The 20,011-nt window shown below is 31.5% G+C and overlaps 1 long non-coding RNA gene across 1 annotated transcript; it reads right to left on the reverse strand.

Annotated features, from left to right (window-relative positions):
• Positions 1 to 1,177: 1,177 nt before the first annotated feature.
• Positions 1,178 to 19,553, reverse strand: LOC139518574 (uncharacterized). Its single transcript, XR_011663415.1, has 2 exons — positions 19,450 to 19,553; positions 1,178 to 1,798 (listed from the first exon to the last, which is right to left on the reverse strand). It is a non-coding gene; the product is annotated as an uncharacterized lncRNA (long non-coding RNA).
• Positions 19,554 to 20,011: the final 458 nt, after the last annotated feature.

The following is a 20,011-nucleotide window of genomic DNA, read 5'->3' on the forward strand; positions in this document are numbered from 1 at the left end:
TTGGTAAACAAGGAACGTATGAGGATCGGACAATACACGAATATAAACAAGCATTCAACATAAAAAGAGAATACACATGTCAACTAATGTAAACAAAGAACACAAGCATAGACAGAGGAAACAAACATTGAACAATTAAAAGAGAACACAAGCGTTAATTCATTCACTGAATACAAGCATTTTCCATGCAGTAACAAGAGAACACAAGTATTGGTTAATCAACAGAGGTCACTAGTATAAAACACAAAACACAAGCATTGGCCAACACACAGATAGCAGGCGCATTAACAAATATCATGTTTGACAGTAATCTATAAACTAGAAAAAATTCTTTTTAATACGAATGTTATGTTCTTTATTGTTTCTGAGTAAGTCTGAGTCAAATCGTTTCTAATTTTGCTGTTAGTTTAAACATATTTTATTTGCGTAAATGTGCAAAAGGGATGAGACACAAGTTAATCAAACTTATAAAGTCTTCTCCCATAACAATTTATAACAGTAGAATATTTACAAAGCATGCATACAAACAATACATTATGTATATATATATATAACATATTTGAACTCTGAAAAGATGGTGTGTGATGATGTGAGTGGTAATACACAATATGCATGTATTTGCACTTTATTATGTTCTACATTACACAATTAGAAACCTCTTAGACTCTTTAATAAATTCATATACATTCTTTACAATTCTTTCATTTTCAACATTACTTAAAGACTTATCACTGAAAATTTCTGTTTTCCATGTCGCTGTGAAAAGGAAACACTTTTATTCAGGGTTTTATTCAGACAAAAGTAGTGTTTTATTGAAGTATACATATATTCCACATTTATTGCTGCAGATAAATGAACTGTTATAATACTTTTAAGTCTCCTCTTCTTTCAAACTCCTCTTAACCGAAATATATCATTTCTTTGGATTCATTGTATTTCTTGAAATGTAAATGGATTTATCTTAAAGACATAAACACAATTTAAAGTAAATCCAAATTCTTCATATTTAAAAATTATATTAAAGGTCTTATCTTCGAAAGCATTAAAACGCAGCAGCCCTCACATTATTTGTAGATTTTTTTGTAAGACTTCGGTTGGAGGAAATAAAGAAAACATTAAGATACATTTTTAAACACAGAGAAATATCAGTAAATTAAACAAACTAATCACCAACCTATTAAAATTCTATTAAACCCATTTATTCTTAATAACGAAAAACTATATTTTTGATTAGATCCCAGCAAGGTTTCTGTAAATCAGTTTTAGTAGTGTACTTATAATCGCTGCTTGTTTCTTCAAACTGTGCTCATCAAGCAATTAAAGCCTGTATCATACAGTGTAAAGCAATATTCCTGATGACAAAATAACGCCGTATATTTTCTGGCTTGGTTTTGTTCACGCTGTGGATATGTATTGCTCCTATACATATGTCATGATTCTAATTGAAAGCGATTTGTGTTTTATTGAAACATCGGTAATGTTTGTAAATACACTCAGCGGGTAACGATCACAGAAATAACCAAGTCATCTGGTAATTAGAGACCTATATATCTTCATAGTTTTTTTTAACAATATACGAAAGTCTTTAATCCTGTATGTCTACTAAATGTTTCAAGTTAATTAAAGGTAGGACGGCCTAGTGATTGGTAATAACATGTGGTGTTGTGGCCTCGTGTGAGCAGTCTATTCCTCATTAAACACTTATTCCTTCCTAATTGATACAATCACATGGAAGCAGTACGCTTTTTACGACCATTACTTTGCACTTTGTGCCTTACTTGTAACTAAACAGAACCTCCTACAAGTAATAAATTCATTTAACTTAATTAATTTCATATTCTTTAAATAAAATCAATTGTGTATAATTGGTTTTTGCGCTAACTACGAATTTTTACTATTTGTATTGTTGCGGTTGTCTATAAGAAGATGTTCGCTTCTTTAGTGAGACATTTAGTCCTTTTGACTATTTGAGTTAAATCTGACCACCACTATTCATAAGAAGGTTCGTAAAAAGTTGGGAATGTACGAATTAACCATGTAGTACAGCGGCTACAAGCATATTTCAGACGACTTGTGCACATACTGCTACAAGCATGACATTTAGCATAGATCTTCCTCAACTATTACTTTTTTTAATTCAGAAAGGGAGGCATTTGAAAAAAAATGTCTCACTTCCGGTAAAAATCCAAAATGGCGGACATCATACTTAAATCAGCCTAATGGCCCAAGACCACAATTAATGACCCCGCTTTTCGTTGTTCACGAATAAAGTTCCCTTTAATTATAGTGTATTTTTTCTTTATTTTTTTTCTTTCCCTTTCTCATTCATTTCTTAGCTTTTCTGGTGTGGAAATGAAAGAAGAGAGCTGAAATAAACTTTTGGATGTTTTATTTTAACTGATTTTAATAAGGAAAGAGTGATTAGGCCAGGTGCAAAAAGGTTATATTTACACTTTTCAGAACATCTCTTGACTTGCCTATAGGGGTATGGATGTGTATTGGCCAAATTTGTATGATGTAAAGATGCAATTTTTTTGAAAATTGCATATATTTTTGGACTTGTACTGTACATTTTACACACACACAAAATTAGACAAAAAGAATAGGCAAAATTTTTTTAATGTGACAAAACGTTATAAAGAAATGATAGAGGAATTAATTGTGGTCTCGGGCCTAATATCGAAGGCTAGTAATGCACAACAGACGTGTTTAGAGAAAGTTAAAATTGTAATTTAATTCATCATTGCCTGATGAAAATGAAAACTTGTAGGGTATACAATAAAATAAGATGTTGGGTATACGTCAAAGACAGCAACCTTACGACACTAAAGAACAAAACGACATCTTGATGTTATCACATGGTCAAAGACAATATAGACAAGTGTCAATTAATTGTTTAGTTCAAAATCGACTCCCGACACCAGAACTTTTTTTTTAAGATCTCGCCCTCCAGGTAAAAAAAATCGCCCTTTTTTCTCAAAAGAGAAAGATTTGAAAATTTGAAAATTGAACATTAAATATGCATATTAAATTTTTTAACAACTGTTACATAACCTCCATATTATTTTGTTTACTTTTTTTTACTACATATTTGTTAAAAAAAAATGTAAAATCGTTCAAATAAATTTCTCTGTGAATGATCAAAGAGGTAAAATACAATTTTCCGATTCATTACTTCTGAATACAAGAGGGAAAACAAATATGTTTACTTTCACCAAAGATCAAAATTATATTTTATGTTAAAAAAACAACCTGAAGAGATCAAAAACCAAATATATTTCTAATATGATTTGGGTAATGACTGCATCTATTTATTTTAATAATTTTATAAAACTTAATGATACATATAATTTATAAGACGCCATAAGGGTTCAAACATAATGTTTTTAGGATAACCAAATGAATATTTAAAGAATATAGTTGACTTGCTGTGTGTGGTCAATAACTTCAATCCCAAGCCCTTTATTGTACAACTTATAGCTCTTCTATGATTAAGATGCGTACCACCCCTTGTTTGTCATCTTATTAATGTAACTTCTATCAAACTCCATCCCTAAACATCACGGAACCTTTGAACAAACGAACATAAGTTAGTTTGACACATCATTACACTCTAGTTAATCAAAAATCATATTTTGTGAAATGTGAAATATCAAAACACCCGTTCGTAATCAAAATATTTTTCATTTTTTGTATTCTTTAGATAAAATGATAAACACTCCATGACGCGTAACGTGAAAATAAAACTGTCAAAACCTGGGAAAAAAAGCATAGAAATTATATGCACCATCAGTACTGTTTGGACATTGTCTTTTCGGTGAGATACAAATCATAAAGCGTTTGAAAACTATTTTAAGTGTGGGAATAAAAATGTCATAATATTGATGTCAGTTCGATAGTCTTTACCAGTTTCAACTACAAAGCAAAAAAAAAATATGAATAAACCCTTTCTATTAATAATATTTCAGAGACGTATTTGAATATTTTCGTCTTTGATCTATATTGCTCCTGGAATGCAACCCATGAATAGTCGAGATCATAGATTTTGGGCAATTAAACTGATCATTTGATAATATTTTAATTATAAAAAACAATCAAATTGAAAGGCAAATGTTTACTCAAAATAAAAGGATAGTAACCCCCCCCCCCCCCCCCAAAAAAAAAATAAGTTTCTTCAGTTATTTCCTTTGTATTTTTAAAAGTTCTATTTTGAATTTGATTGAGAAGTACAATAATTAACTATATTTGTAACAATTTGTGTGACAGAACATTATACTTATCAATGCACAAGTAGAAACAAGAAAAGTTTTAACATGGGAAGCACATAGCAAAACTATATACAAGTACAAACGCAAAATATTTCCAATTCCTGAAACAGATGTAAAATCTGTATTTCTGCTGGGAAAATATTTTCTTGTATACGAGACAAATGAAAGTCGCCATTCGTCATGAAATGCTGTACTGATCATTTTATTTGATACTATGATACGTTTATTTGTGTGGCTTCCCGCCATTATCTGATGAAATAGATATATTCCGAATGGCAATTATTACCACCTCTTATATTGATGGTTATCTATCATCTAATTGTTCCTAAACAATTCTCGTAATTACGACAGATAGACATTCCACAATATAAACTAAGAGCTTTCAGAACATGAAAGAAGTGAAGTTAATATTATTGTGATTAATTAGTAAACAATAAATATTACACAGTGTTAATTACCCTAATGTATGAATTATACAGTATTATCAGGCAGAAATAATTTCTACACGCTGGTCTTTTGATAACCCTACACGCTGGTCTTTCGATAACCATACACGCTGGTCTTTCGATAATCCTACACGCTGGTCTTTCGATAACCCTACACGCTGGTCTTTTGAAAACCCTAAACGCTGGTCTTCCAATAACCCTATAGTCTTTTGTCAATAAAACTACAGCGTATTTATACTACAGAGACCAAAGGGTATACATATATAAAACGCATTATTTTGTTCCTCCAAAAAGTTTCCCTTCATTTAGGACTGAGGAAAAGAAACCTGTATTCCATCTACCAAGTCAATAAGGTTTGAAATAAACGAGGTTCGTATGCTTATCCGACCGAGATGTACAAGTACGCAGCCACCTCCAGATAGAATACAACACCTACTCTTATTAAAGACGTGCCATCCTTCATAAAGAATCCAAAAATGGAATGTTGCAAAGGAAAATCTATGCCCCCATCCTACAATTCCTTTCCGTAGTGGCAGTCTGTAAGTCACCATTTATGATTTTGGTTGATCCACCTTGCTGTATAGATAATACCTATTGGTGATTTGTTGTTTAATTTGTTTCCATGTCGCGAGTGATATTTTGAGAGGAGAAATATATTGAATTTATATTTTGTGAGGGGAAACATATTGAATTTATATTTTGAGAGGAGAAATATATTGAATTTTTTTTTGAGAGAAGAAATATATTGAATTTATATTTTGAGAGGAGAAATATATTGAATTTATATTTTGAGAGGAGATATATATTGAATTTATATTTTGAGGGGACGTATATTGCTAGATGATGATAGACAGAAATTCAGAACTAATAATTCGAGAGAGCAGAATCGATACAGAGGTAAATAAGTACTGTATTATTATTGTTTGCTCCTGCTGGGATCTGCATATTTAACTGCACCAGAGAAAATAAACACATGCAAACCTTCTCGTGAATAATGGTAAATAGGATTTTTTTTCTTTTGACATTTTGATGATACCAAGGAGTACATAGTAATTATCATATCATAGACACAATTTGAGTTCATCAGTGAGGTATAAATGCCAAACAAAAAGATAGTAGAACAAAACATAGAAACATAAAATAAATATGATAATATGTGTTTTTTTATGGACGTCTTGGAGTAATTGGTTTTTCAATTTTACACATGTACTTTACTCCTTGGTGATATGTATATCGCAGAAAACGATTTGAAGGTTTATATCTATTTTCAATTGATCGATAGGCGGAAGATACCACGGGGACACTTTATTTTCCCTTAAACTTCCTTTTCCCATCCCTATTTACAAAAGACAACGCAATTTCAGTGCGGAATTTTTCATTTTCATACGTATCAATGAATTTCTTTTCAAAATAAAAGAACAAACAAGAATGTGTCCAAAGTACACGGATGCCCCACTCGCACTATGCTTTACCATGTTCCATGGACCTTGAAATTGGGTAATAATCTAAATTGGCATTAAAATTAGAAAGATTATACTATAGGGAACATATGTACTAAGTTTAAAGTTGATTGGACTTCAATTTTATCAAAAAACTACCTTGACCAAAAACTTTAACAAAAAACAATGCAAATTTTGTTAAAACAAGAATGTGTCCAAAGTACACCGATGCCCCACTCGCACTATCATTTTCCATGGACCGTGAAATTGGGTAAAAATCTAATTTGGCATTAAAATTTAAAAAGTTTATACTATAGGAAACATGTGTACTAAGTTTCAAGTTGATTGGACTTCAATTTCATCAAAAATTAACTTGACCAAAAACTTTAACCTGAAACTCCCACTTTCATTTTCTATTTTAAGTGGACCGTGAAATTGGGGTCAAAAGCCTAATTTGGCATTAAAATTAGAAAGATCATATCATAAGCAAGAAGTGTGCTAAGTTTCAATTTGACTGGACTTCCGCTTCATCAAAAACTACCGTGACCAAAAATTTTAACCTGAAACTCCCACTTTCATTTTCTATGTTCAGTGGACTGTTAATTAAGGGTCAAAAGTCTAATTTGGCTATAAAATTGGAAAGATCATATCATAAGCAACAAGTGTACTAAGTTTCAAGTTGATTGGACTTCATCTTCATAAAAAACTACCTTGACCAAAAACTTTAACCTGAAACTCCCACTTTCATTTTCTATGTTCAGTGGACCGTTAAGTAGGGGTCAAAAGTCTAATTTGGCTTTAAAATTAGAAAGATCATATCATAAGCAACAAGTGTACTAAGTTTCAAGTTGATTTGACTTCATCTTCATCAAGAACTACCTTCATCAAAAACTTTAACCTGAAGCAGGACGAACGAACGGACGGACGAACGAACGAACGGAGCCACAGACCAGAAAACATAATGCCCCTTTACTATCGTAGGTTGGGCATAAAAACAAAATTCATTGGTTTTCTCGTTTGAAATGTTTTACATTTGTGATTGCTCATTGTTAAAGGCCCTACGGTGAACTATAGCTGTTCATTTCCGTGTCACTTGGTCTCTTGTGGAGAGTTGTCTTATTGGCAATCATACCGCATCTTTTTTTTTTATGTACCACAAATTATAACAGACTGAAGGACACTCGTTTGTGTATGAATGAGATATCGGTTAAAGTGAATAGAACAAATAATTAATTATAACAAAATGCTATATGTTGGTATGTCATGTGAGCTTTATAGTTTTTTGTTGGTTATCTTTGTTTGTCCTCTTTTTGTTGGAAGAAGTCGGGTGTTGGTGATTGTTCTGGTCTACTGCATATTGTTAAATAATTTAGATGATGTTTTGTGATGCTTTTTAAGCATTATTTGACTTTTTTTGCAGTTACAAGATCGTTTGTTATGGATGTTCGCTACTATGTTCCAAAATTACAAGACTTTGAAAAGACTATTATAAACTGAAACTATGTAAATAACGGAACTAAAAAGCAGAAAATTAAAGTCCGATTCCTATTTTTTTTTAAGATATAAGCCATTGAAAATTTAGCGTGGAATGATTCTCTCTAGAGTTTTCATTCTTTCTTTTTTTTGGAAAAACTGTGAAAAAATAACGAGGACTATATGATAGGAAAGTGAAATAGGGGTCCATAGGCATATGGAACTACAAAGTAACATCGATAAAACCAAAGAATTCCGAATATCTGACAAAAGTCAAAAACAAGAACAGCGAAAAAACGCCCTTAACGAACACCATGCATGGTTTACAATTAGTAGAACAAATTTTGTTTTATATAATTATGAAAGTGACAACATCTTTTATCAATAGATAATACATAAACATAGTCTTTATACTAAGGGTTATGTTGCACAGATGATTCAAATCTCTTTGCAAGTATTTGACATCGGCCACCTTCGTCTTTCTTCAATGATAATAAGTATGTCAGATATCAAGCACTTGTTATAATTGTTCCAAGGTTATTTTCCTAGATGGTTATTGCTGCCATCGAGAAAAGTACTTACAAATCCAGAAATTAAGTTAATTATACTAAATGTTAAGCTAATGGTTAAGTAAATTGGATGTACTTTTCAAAATTAACGCTTTATAACCCATCTTCTTAAGAACTGAAGAAAAAATGGTTTCAAAAAACATATATTGTATAATTGTTGTGAGAGAATTTTTAAGGAGAGATTGTTTTCATTGTTAAGTATAAAGGTTATACAGATAGAGTAAAAAAGTAAGAAATATAAGAACTGTTCACTTTTAAACATAAAAGCATTTTCATTGAACTCGTCCTAAAGTTGTAGAACGCAAAACAATGCAGCACACTGACTACTGTATTCATATCACACTATGAGGCACCAAAATCTACAAACATCACGTGACAAGAAGAACCAACTTGTAGTTTCTGGAACCTAGTTCAAAATTATTTTTTCTCATTTGTGGTATATTTTTATGCCCACCTAGGGTCATTAATTTCTCGGTCCTCCTGTCCGTTTGTCCGTCCGTTCGTTCGTTCGTTCGTTCGTCCCTCTGTCTCGCTACTGTTTAAAGTTTTAGGTCAATGGATTTTTTTATGAAGTTGAAGTCCAATCAAAATTTGTTCCCTATGTTATCTTTCCAATTTAAATGCCGAATTCGAGTTGTGATCCCCGATTTCACGGTCCACTGACACAGAATAAGATGGCGCGAGTGGGGCATGCGTCTAAATGGACACATTGTTTAACATGCTAAGATGGTAGGTATCCTTTAAAACAATGGCATTATGGTGATTATAATCGGATATAGCTATTTCCAAAATTAAAACACCCATTTACTCTCATATACAGTATCATATGTCTCCATTTGTTGTCTTTTTATATATAATGAATAAAAGATTGTCATATAACTGCATTAGATCATTGGAAGATTATCAAAGTATTTTCAAATGCTTTAATTAAATGAAACTCAGAAGATTGGATTTTTGATTCCCAACAAGAATATGAAGAATTTGAACACCTGTGATCCACAATTTAACAATGTAATGATGTATGAAATGTTCATACAAATTTTGATTAATTGGTTCGTCTTAGTCATATCAAACATTCCAAACAGAATTTAGTTTGCATGCTTGAAGCTGTACAAATATGAAGGTTTTCTCCCCTTACATTTTACATTTGCCCACATTGTACAAGAAAACAGCATGCATTACAATGCAAGTCCCAGTACTATGCAGGAAAAAAAAGTATGAATCGGCTTACTTTGTCTCAATCAGTTAACTATACCTGAAAGATCTTTTTTTTAATCTCTAAAAACGTTCGACGAAAGAAAAAAGAACTGCAAACTCTACCAGAACACTGGAATCCAGCCTTCAATTTAAATTGAGGTTATTTAATGTACTGTAAAATATTTAGTGGACTTGTGAATTTAACAGAGTGAAAGACATTTGCCCAAAGAGTAGAATTTGTTATGTGTCCGTTATGTATAAATACACAGCTACGTTCAGTCGGAATTAAATTCGATGACTCGTAAATATTACGTTCAATATTGTTCGTAATCTTATGTTTACATGTATTACGAGGCTGAGTAATCACAAAAGTATGGATGAACCCAAGTGTTGATGAGTTTGATTTTATGTATGGGCTATAACTTCTATCGGTATGTTACTAGCTTTGAAACCAGTCAAAGATATATTTTATTTATTTATCGAATTATTTTCTCGAATACTTTTACAAGCCAAAAATGTTTCTCTTTCGGTCGTATTATCGTGTTATTTCTGTGTGGGATTATTTTGTCTTGTCCCATGCTTATAGACTTAATTCGGTTAATGGAAAGGAAACTATGAATATTTACTGCTTGATAGTTTAATTATTTCAGGTAATTAAAAGAGCTAAATGAATAAAGTCGTCTAAAAGTAAACCTGGAATGCTGCGACCAAACATTCTCGTAAGTTGAAAGACTTCTTCAAAGAAACGCATATTAACTTTAATTGGTTTAATTTTACGTGAATATCTTCTACTTTCTGTCCTTATTATGTATTAATTAAATAACTGGTATCTCCCAATTACTACATATACATTAGCTCCTGCTTAACGATGAAATATTCTTTGAAGGCGACGTTCACACAAAAATAAATGAAATTAAATCTTTTACTCAATGTCGTTATATATTCTTCGTTTGATCAGGTAACGAAATACGGCGAGACGTAAGAGAATTTTGATAAAATAACAAGTTATTTGCCAGAATTACAGGAAAATAAAAAGAAACGAACAAGGAGGATGTTACGATTGTCAGAGTTTAGCGCCTGGATGTCCACAGAGGCGGACCCTGATCTTCAACAGCGCGTTACTCGATACAGTCTCTATACTTTGAACATCGGCTAATGGCACTGCATGTATAATTGCCGCTTGTCATTGTCAAATTAGTTTCTTTTAAATAATAACATTTTATGTATGATTTTATTAGCTGTAAAATCCTTCGTGCTTTTTATAATACTAGAAGTTGGCACCACCACAGTGTGAAATATGTTTCTAATGAAAATAAACTAATGGAGAAAATCAAACCAAGATTGGCCTCTGCATGACTATATGAACTGCACAATATAATCATCATGGTAATGGGCTCTCCTTTGACCAAGAGATGAAGTTTATTGCAATAGTTAATCAGTAATAAAACATTAGGGGAATATTATTAAAGTTGAAATAACTAGTTATTGGAAATTTTACATTAAAGCTATGGGATATTAATTCATCGTTTGTTAAATCATTTACATTGTATTAAGATGTTTGCATATGTTTATATCAAAGATAACTTTGAATAATTCCGTAATGTACTCTATAGGCCTAAGATTACTAAAGTAAACCAAAAATGTGCCCAACTATATAAATGCGTGAGAAAAGGAAATCAAACACGGCAAAATCGGTATGGTTTATCTAACAACCTATATTGTGTGATGCAAATAAAAAGATTATTGTGGGTGCATACATTTAGAAGGAATTATTAATATATTTAGAATATCATAAATTGGAAATATCATTGATATAGAACTGAAAAACCCAATAAAACCCAATACACTCGCAAAGACCAAAAAAGAAATTTCATGCACAAGCATTTTTGTTTTTAATCAATATTTTCTTTAAAAACAAAATATCCGTATCGTCCTTTTTTGGTGCCATGCATGATTTTAAAACACATTTCAAAGATGGAATTGTAATTGTAAAAATGCAGTTTTCAAATTCCTTAATAAGAGACTTATATATTGTTAGTCAGTATTAGGTATATGAACTAGTTAAAAAAAAGGTGACCGATAAAAATAATTGCAGACGAACAAACAAAAAGTTGAAAAGTTTCTATACCCAAGTCAATCATTGCACACGGTTCTTCGTGTATACTTGATTATTCATATTCAGATCAGTACATCAACATCAAAATGACAATAGTGGTATGAATGCCAATGCAACAAATATCCATCAGAGACAAAGATGACGTAGAAGAAAGCAACTGTTTGTCACCGCATGACCTTCAACACTGAGTAAAGCTTTTACCGCACAGCAATTAAGATATGAAAAAGGCCACGAAATGAAATAAAACCACCCAAAACGAGAAAACTAATGTTCTGATTTATGTATAAAATAATTAACGAAAAAAAACCAAATATGATTAACAACAACAAACGACAACAAATAAATTACAAGCACTTGACAAGCGGACGCCCTATCCCCTCCCAGCACAACATGAGAAAAAAAAACTATTTATAAAAATCAGTTGAAAATGGTTTAACTCATCCGATACAGGTATACAATGCACACAAACAAAGTAAAAAACACACAAAAGTTAAAAAAAAAAACCAACTTACTGACTATAAGGTCTACTTTAGAAGTAGTAAATAAGCAGCCTGGTGAATCTCATTCCAAGTTTGTACGATCACGAAAAATAAATGAATTAAATTGGATTAAAAAATTACAGACAGTCTACCCTCTCGGTCTTAATGATAATATCATGGGAATTGGCAATATATCAAGAACCGATTCTGTTAACATTTTGGATATAGTTTCTAAAACTGTTCGTAAAAATCGTTCTCATGGACGCAGAAAAAATCGTAATCAAAGAAAATTTCGGACCAACCATACAAATATTTCGGACCTAATTTCCATTTCAAAAAACAACGGCAGACATTATCTGTTAACCAAGCTTTGTTCTTTACCTATAAATAAATTAAATAAAATTTTAGAGGATTGCAACACAATTTCATATTACAGTCCTAAGTATGAAATTGTCCAAATTATAATGGCATATTGTTATTCTAAACTGTTTCCAAAAATTGATCGCCCTGAAGATCATAAAAAACATTTTATTAAAATAAAGTATGTCAATAAAGGTTTTGATTTTGTAAATATTGCCGGTATTTTTAACGACCATTCTGTTAAAGACCAAATTCCTGGATATTTTGATAATACTGAACTCCCTCTCATTTGTTATATTTACAAGAAATCTACCCGAAAATATGTGTTTAATTATAGCCAACTGTGTAAAGATGTAAATATCACTGAAAATACACCTATGTCGTGTAATTGCAGTAATTCAGAATACACCTATGGACCAATTTCCCATGTTATAACAGGAGACCTTAACATCGTTCGCGACCGAGAGTTAAAATCATTCCTCAGTAAAGGACCTAAATATCGTCCCCCGTCAACTATTAACTGGAATGAGTGTCGTAATATCATCAACGACTCACTCCGCGCCTACTGTTTGAAATGGGTAAAACGGGAAAAAGCTGACAAAAAATCTTTGGACTCTTTTATTAATTCAGTAATGAAGATAGTTGATATTCGAATACAACATTTTAAAGAACATTTTACCCTCAACAAAAACTATAAAAACCCTATTTCGCGTATCAAAAATAAACTAACAGAACTAGCCAAGGAATTTGTTTTTGTCCCGGCTGATAAAGCTGCTAATAATATCATTATTGTTTGACGTAAATTTTATATAGAGGTGCTGCAAAAGGAAATCACGAATTCACCAACATTCCAACTGACTTCATTTTCAGAAAACGACATCTGTAACAAACATAAACTTTTAGCTACTTCTTTACAAGCAGAACCAAACACAATGAAAGTCCCAACTATGTACTGGCTTCCGAAGCTGCACAAAAAACCTTACAAATATAGATTTATTTCATCTTCCAGCCATTGTTCAACTACTAAATTGTCTGTTTTACTTACTAGTACACTTGGTACAATAAAAAACCTGATAATAAATTGTTCAAATAAGGCCTTTGAAAATAGTGGAATTAATTACTTTTGGAGTGTCAAAAACTCGTTGGAAGTACTTGATAAATTGCATGCATATATTGGTGATTTTGAATCTGTTCAAAGTTTTGATTTTTCTACCCTATATACCACTTTGCCTCATATTCTTATTAAGAAAAAATTCACATCCCTAATTAACTGGGCATTTAAAAAGTCGGAATGCGAGTACATATGTTCAAACTCTTTTAGATCATTTTTTAGTAGCAATAAACAAAAGAACTATGTCAATTGGACATGCTTTGATACTATTTATGCACTTGAATTTTTACTTGATAACATTTTTGTTCGCTTTGGAGATTCCGTATATCGTCAAGTTATTGGAATTCCAATGGGGACTAACTGTGCACCACTTATTGCGGACCTGTTTTTGTATTGTTATGAGTTACAATTTATGACTAAAATTAGCAAAGACCCATCAAAACAACATTTGATACAAAAATTTAACAATACTTTTAGATATTTGGATGATATATTGGCTCTAAATAATGACGACTTCAGTATGTATACTAAAGAAATTTATCCTGTAGAACTTACTTTAAATAAAGCTAATGATAACAATGACCACTGCCCTTTCCTCGATCTTGATATCTATATCATAAACGGGAAGCTTAATACAAAAATTTATGATAAAAGAGATGATTTTTCATTTCCTATTGTTAATTATCCATTTTTAGATGGTGACGTTCCCTTGTCACCATCTTATGGTGTTTATATATCTCAACTTGTACGATTCGCTCGTGTATGTAACAATGTATTAGATTTTAGCGAGAGAAATTTATGTATTACTGAAAAATTATTACACCAGGGTTTTCGATATCACAAACTGGTCAAAACATTTACTAAATGTTATCACCGGTATAAGGAAATAATTCGTAAATATAACTCAACATGCAGACATCTTATACGTTCAGGTATTTCACATCCAAAATTTTATGGAAATATTCTTTATAAAGCACAAAAATGTCAGTATTCTCCTCAGAAACTAACAAAACCTTTAAATAGACTTATTAAAAGGGGATATAGTTACGATACTGTTGTCAGGTCATTAAAGATTGCATATTTTGGCTTTAACATTGATTCACTGATAGGGTCTTTGCATCGGAACTAAACACATTTATTTTTAAAAAAACAGTTGTTGGCATGACACGGGTTATGTTCTTCTCATATATTTTATGATAGTATGATACTAAACCCCCAACGGGAGGGATTGTACCTGATATTCATATGATGAAGACATAATCTTTCAATCAGTTTAATTGAGGTCTGGAGCTGGCATGTCAGTTAACTGCTAGTAGTCTGTTGTTATTTATGTATTATTGTCATTTTATTTATTTTCTTTTGTTACATCTTTTGACATCAGACTCGGACTTCTCTTGAACTGAATTTTAATGTGCGTATTGTTATTCTTTTACTTTTCTACATTGGCTAGAGGTATAGGGGGAGGGTTGAGATCTCATAAACATGTTTAACCCCGCCGCAATTTTGCGCCTGTCCCAAGTCAGGAGCCTCTGGCCTTTGTTAGTCTTGTATGATTTTAAATTTTAGTTTCTTGTGTATAATTCGGAGTTTAGTATGACGTCCATTATCACTGTACTATTATGCATATTTTAGGGGCCAGCTGAAGGACACCTACGGGTGCGGGAATTCTCGCTACATTGAAGACCCATTGGTTGCCTTCGGCTGTTGTTTGCTCTATGGTCGGGTGGTTGTCGCTTTGACATATTCACCATTTCCTTTCTCAATTTTATTCATTGACGACGTGATGAAAACGTGAGGCCCAAGGAGTCTGTAGCTCAGTACATTTTTTTGTTGGATAGAAAAAGTGAGCCAAAATCTTGTCTTGTTGAGTCAATTTTGCAGAATCGAATCTCTGTCTATTGTAAATGATATATATTTTTCAAAGTAATATAAGCAAACATTAAAAGCTAGAATTTTGATTTAGGGGCGTCCGTAGATGATTGACGATTTCAATAATATGGACATCCATGTGAGTAGATCGTATCACGGTATAACTGATATGTTTTGCTGTTCAAAGTTTCAGTCTACTGTAGAATTTTATTTTTATTTTCCAAAATTACAGATAAAAACTCTCAATGAAAATTGGTCAAAAATTAAAAAAAAAAAGAGGTATTAAGTTTTCTTACTATTTCTCTATAATATATTTTTTCTGATTGTAGTTTAAGTCTATCTCCAATAGTTTCCAACAAAATGCTAAACTGTAACTCAAAGTTTTATTCAATGGCCATGTCCTATAGATTCAGATCATGATTACTAATGTGAAGTTTATATTTTATTGACCATTTTTGCATAAACATTTATCTATATTATACTGATAAATTATATTATTAACACCATCTTTGTGTTAATTATCGTTTCTGAAAAATGGGTATAAAAATATTAAAATAGCAAAAATAACATAATGGCGGGATGTATAAGTACCGAGCCACGTCATAGATAAAATAAAAATGGACTAAACAGTAAAGGTTAAAATATACAAGGAAAAAACAAGAAAACTGTAACACGTAATTAAGAAGACAAACAACGTCAGTTTACTTAGTTAAAGTTTTGATAAAGAGCATACAACCAGTCATATATATAAGGAGTGAACTGACGACTTCGGTCCCGCTGGACTATATTTTTGGGCTAATTTTGCTGACAATCTCTATCTATTTACTATGTTTTTGCAAAAAAGGACAAAACTGTCCCGCTATGTTTTCTCTATCTGTTATACCGATTTTTAATGTAAAAAACAATTACTTGTTTTCCCATGTGTTATTTTAAGACTTGGTGGCCATTTTGGATTGTGCGAAAAGAGAATTTCATAAGATTTAAAGACGACAGAAAAGGGATTAAAATAGTTTACACTACCACTTGTTGTAAATTATTTTGTATATATAACATCCTAGATTACACATATATAAATACGACATCGTGTTGTCAGATTTCTTCATGTATACACATGAGAAACTTAACCAAAAGATTCAAACAGTCTGCTTAATTGTAGAATTAATACAAAACACCAACTCTTTACTTCTTTTGAAACAATATTTAAAAACCAGGTGACTTTAAGACAACGATAGTTAAATATTATGATTTATTTACAATAAAATAAATTTAATCATAATTGGCAGATGACATGCACACCCAGAGCAATAACATTTTATCGAATCTATTTGAGAGAATCTTGAAAAACTAACTATAAGATATAGAATTTTCAGTTGATTTGTAACGGAAATCTTCCTTTTGTTCCGGTGGTCTGTATTTAATGGGCTAAATGATGCAAGAAGAACTATTTAATTATTTTTTAATTGTTATGACGGTGCGCCAGGTATCTGAACTACCTGACCCAAAAATCTGCTTCCGGTTCCGGTAATTGGCAGACGATTAGATTCGCGTGCTAGGAATGATGTACGTTATTGTATCTAGTTACAATTACATGCTTAATTAACACTATTGGCATTTGTTCGTAATTTTGGCATTAAAAAAATTAAAACAAGATTGACTGAAGACATGAAATGTTAACATATTGAATATCCTATTATATAAAGGTGTAAACCATGTAAACAAGTACCATATGGAATATTTAGTGGTCTTTGTCTAAAAATGCGTGTTGCTTTTTCTCATTCAATGCATAAAATGGAAAAAATGAACTTGCATAGAGTTGCTTAAATGTAGTGATGTATCTTTATCAATTGTGTTTTTATAGACTGAAAACGGAAAAGGAATATAAGAGTGCGAGTACTCTTAGGTTTGTATACTTAGTGTCTTTTGTTTTGTTGTGGTGAGATAGTAGACATATACCCAGCTACTTCTGGTTTAATTTTTGTTCCAGGCTTTTCGGTTTTGTATCGATCTAATGCGTAAAGTCCTTTGCGTTGTATAGTTTTCTCATATGTTGTGTTGTAACACCAATAGTCCAGGTTAGGGAGGGTTGAGCGCTCACAATGAGGTTTAATCCCGCCATTGTTTATGAGCCTTCTCAAAGTCAGGTTGGTTCATAGATATAGAAAGATGTGGTATGAGTGCTAATGAGACAACTCTTCATTCAAGTCACAATTCATAAAAAGTAAACTATTATAGGTCTAATCTATATAAAAAAGGAGAAACACTTATGAACCACATAAACAAACGACAACATGCACTGAACATCAGATTCTGTCTGTTATATTTGTTTTTCGAAAACTTTCTAGGTCGTTGGTTTCTCATTTCAACTCTTTCACATTTTTCATGTCGGGACCTTTTAAAGCCGACTAAACAGAATGGGGTTTTCTCATTGTTGAAGGCAGCCGACTTGCCTATGATTGCGTACATCACTTCATTTGAATTCTGGTGAATACATATATAGTTGTCCCAAATCTCCTCATCTTTATAGTAAAGCAGCATATCCATCTTTTGTATAACGGAAGAATAACTACAGAAAAAAGTTTAAATTCCATGTCATTGCACCTCCAAAATTAAATCAAAGGATACTTCATACATGCATATTTGCAATTGAGTAGAGCTTAATCGATTGATGGGATTTATGCAACAACTCGCTATAATACCATTGTTAACTTTCCCTTATAAAAAATTCCAAATATATATACTCGTATATATATAGATATAGGAAGATGTGGTGGGAGTGCCAATGAGACAACTCTCCATCCAAATAACATTTATAAAAGTAAACCATTATAGGTCAATGTACGGCCTTCAACACGGAGCCTTGGCTCACATCGAACAAAAAGCTATAAAGGACCCCAAAATTACTAGTGTAAAACCATTCAAACGGGAAAACCAACGGTCTAATCTATATAAAAAAAGAGAAACACGTATAAATAAATATGTATGGGTTGGGTATATTTATCTCTCTAATATAAAATAGTACTCATAGGGAATTGTATGATGAGACCATATGTGAGGAGAAAATCCATTTTAGGTCAATACTAGCATATTTATATCAGGAATTAGAGGAACCAGAACATAGCTTTTATCATACCTTCTGTACTGTACTGTACTGTAATGAATTTGACCGTTATTAGCTTTACGTTTGTTGAATTATATATCTTTAAAAATTGAATTATATTGGTACCTTGATATGCCAAATCTAATTTTCAAATTGGTCCACATGAAGGTGCAAAGGTTCCAAAATTAAACTTCATATGATTTTAACAAAAATTGAATTTTATGATTTTCCTTTTTCAATTATTAAACTAAGAAGAAGTGACATGGTGATATTTACGATTTTATAGCACTTATACGTACATTGCTACTGAGGTACGAAATCTCATAATCTCGTCAGTTTGCCAGTAAAAAAAATGAATTAAGATATATAGATGTTATATTAGGTAATATTTAGAAATGTTTCTGATATTTATATATATGAATAACTGCAATGATAATGTAGAGCTATTTTTGTTTTTCCAAGGAGAAGCTACATGATACGAGTTTGGATTCAAGTTCAAATGCAGTATACGATTGAATGTACAAAACTCTTACTCTTGTATTGTTAAGACACTCGTATGGTGAAAGTTTTACAGCTTTTTGTATAGCGTTAACCGTTTTATATAAAAAGTAAAAATACAATATGAAAACGTTTACACATATATCCCATGCAGCCATTCAAACGCAAAACCGGTTTCAATTTTGCTGTGCTTTTAGGGCTAACCAAAATTACATGCCGAGCCAAAAAAATGAAACTAGACCTTTGCCTAGTATAATATTTAATACTTATTTATTTATTTTTATACATTTATTCGTTAGTATAGTTATTTATTTATTTATTTATTTGTTTTAAGACACAAGTCCCATAAAACAATAATTGCATTTTCCATTATTAAAGGGTCATATTTCTGCCTCAAACCATGCAACCAAAACGATATTATTTATGCAAATTAACTTTGTTAACGAGCAAATAATTGTATGGTTGCACATGATTCATTTAATTATAAACTTTAATTGACAATAATGATTTTGATAAATAGTACTAACCCGATACTTTGGCAGTATTATATATCTTCCCGGCAGTCCGGACTGTTTCCATCATTATATGACAATCAAGCACCCAAATGATTCTGATGTTGCGTGACAAAAACGCTTCGCTTTAATTTGTAATTACAATTTAGGGTTAAACTTGTAAAGGTTTATTATTATTGGCGCGTGCATCAATTTATTACCCATAATCGCATAAAATAAATAAATCTATTATATGTAATTATTGTAAAATATCAGGCAAATATCAACAAACAAGTAGACCTTAATCGCATGTCGGAAGAAATTAATTTCCTATGTAAAGAGAACTGTTTAATTCTATTTAATGTGTTAAATGAAGATTGAATCAATAGATATAATAATTGTTGTAATTATCCGTAATAATCTTCATCAATATTTTACTAAATAATTGGCCCCCGCGGTTTACAAGGATATTCGTGTATAAATGAACTAGAGTTGCTTCTAGGGTGTATTTTCAGATTTAAATCTATGTAATGAAATACCATTAAATGAGCAGTAAAAGTTGAATTAATATTGATATTAAGGCTATGTATTTTTTACC

Source organism: Mytilus edulis, chromosome 4 (assembly GCF_963676685.1).
Source record: "Mytilus edulis chromosome 4, xbMytEdul2.2, whole genome shotgun sequence".
NCBI classification, from domain to species: Eukaryota; Metazoa; Mollusca; class Bivalvia; order Mytilida; family Mytilidae; genus Mytilus; species Mytilus edulis.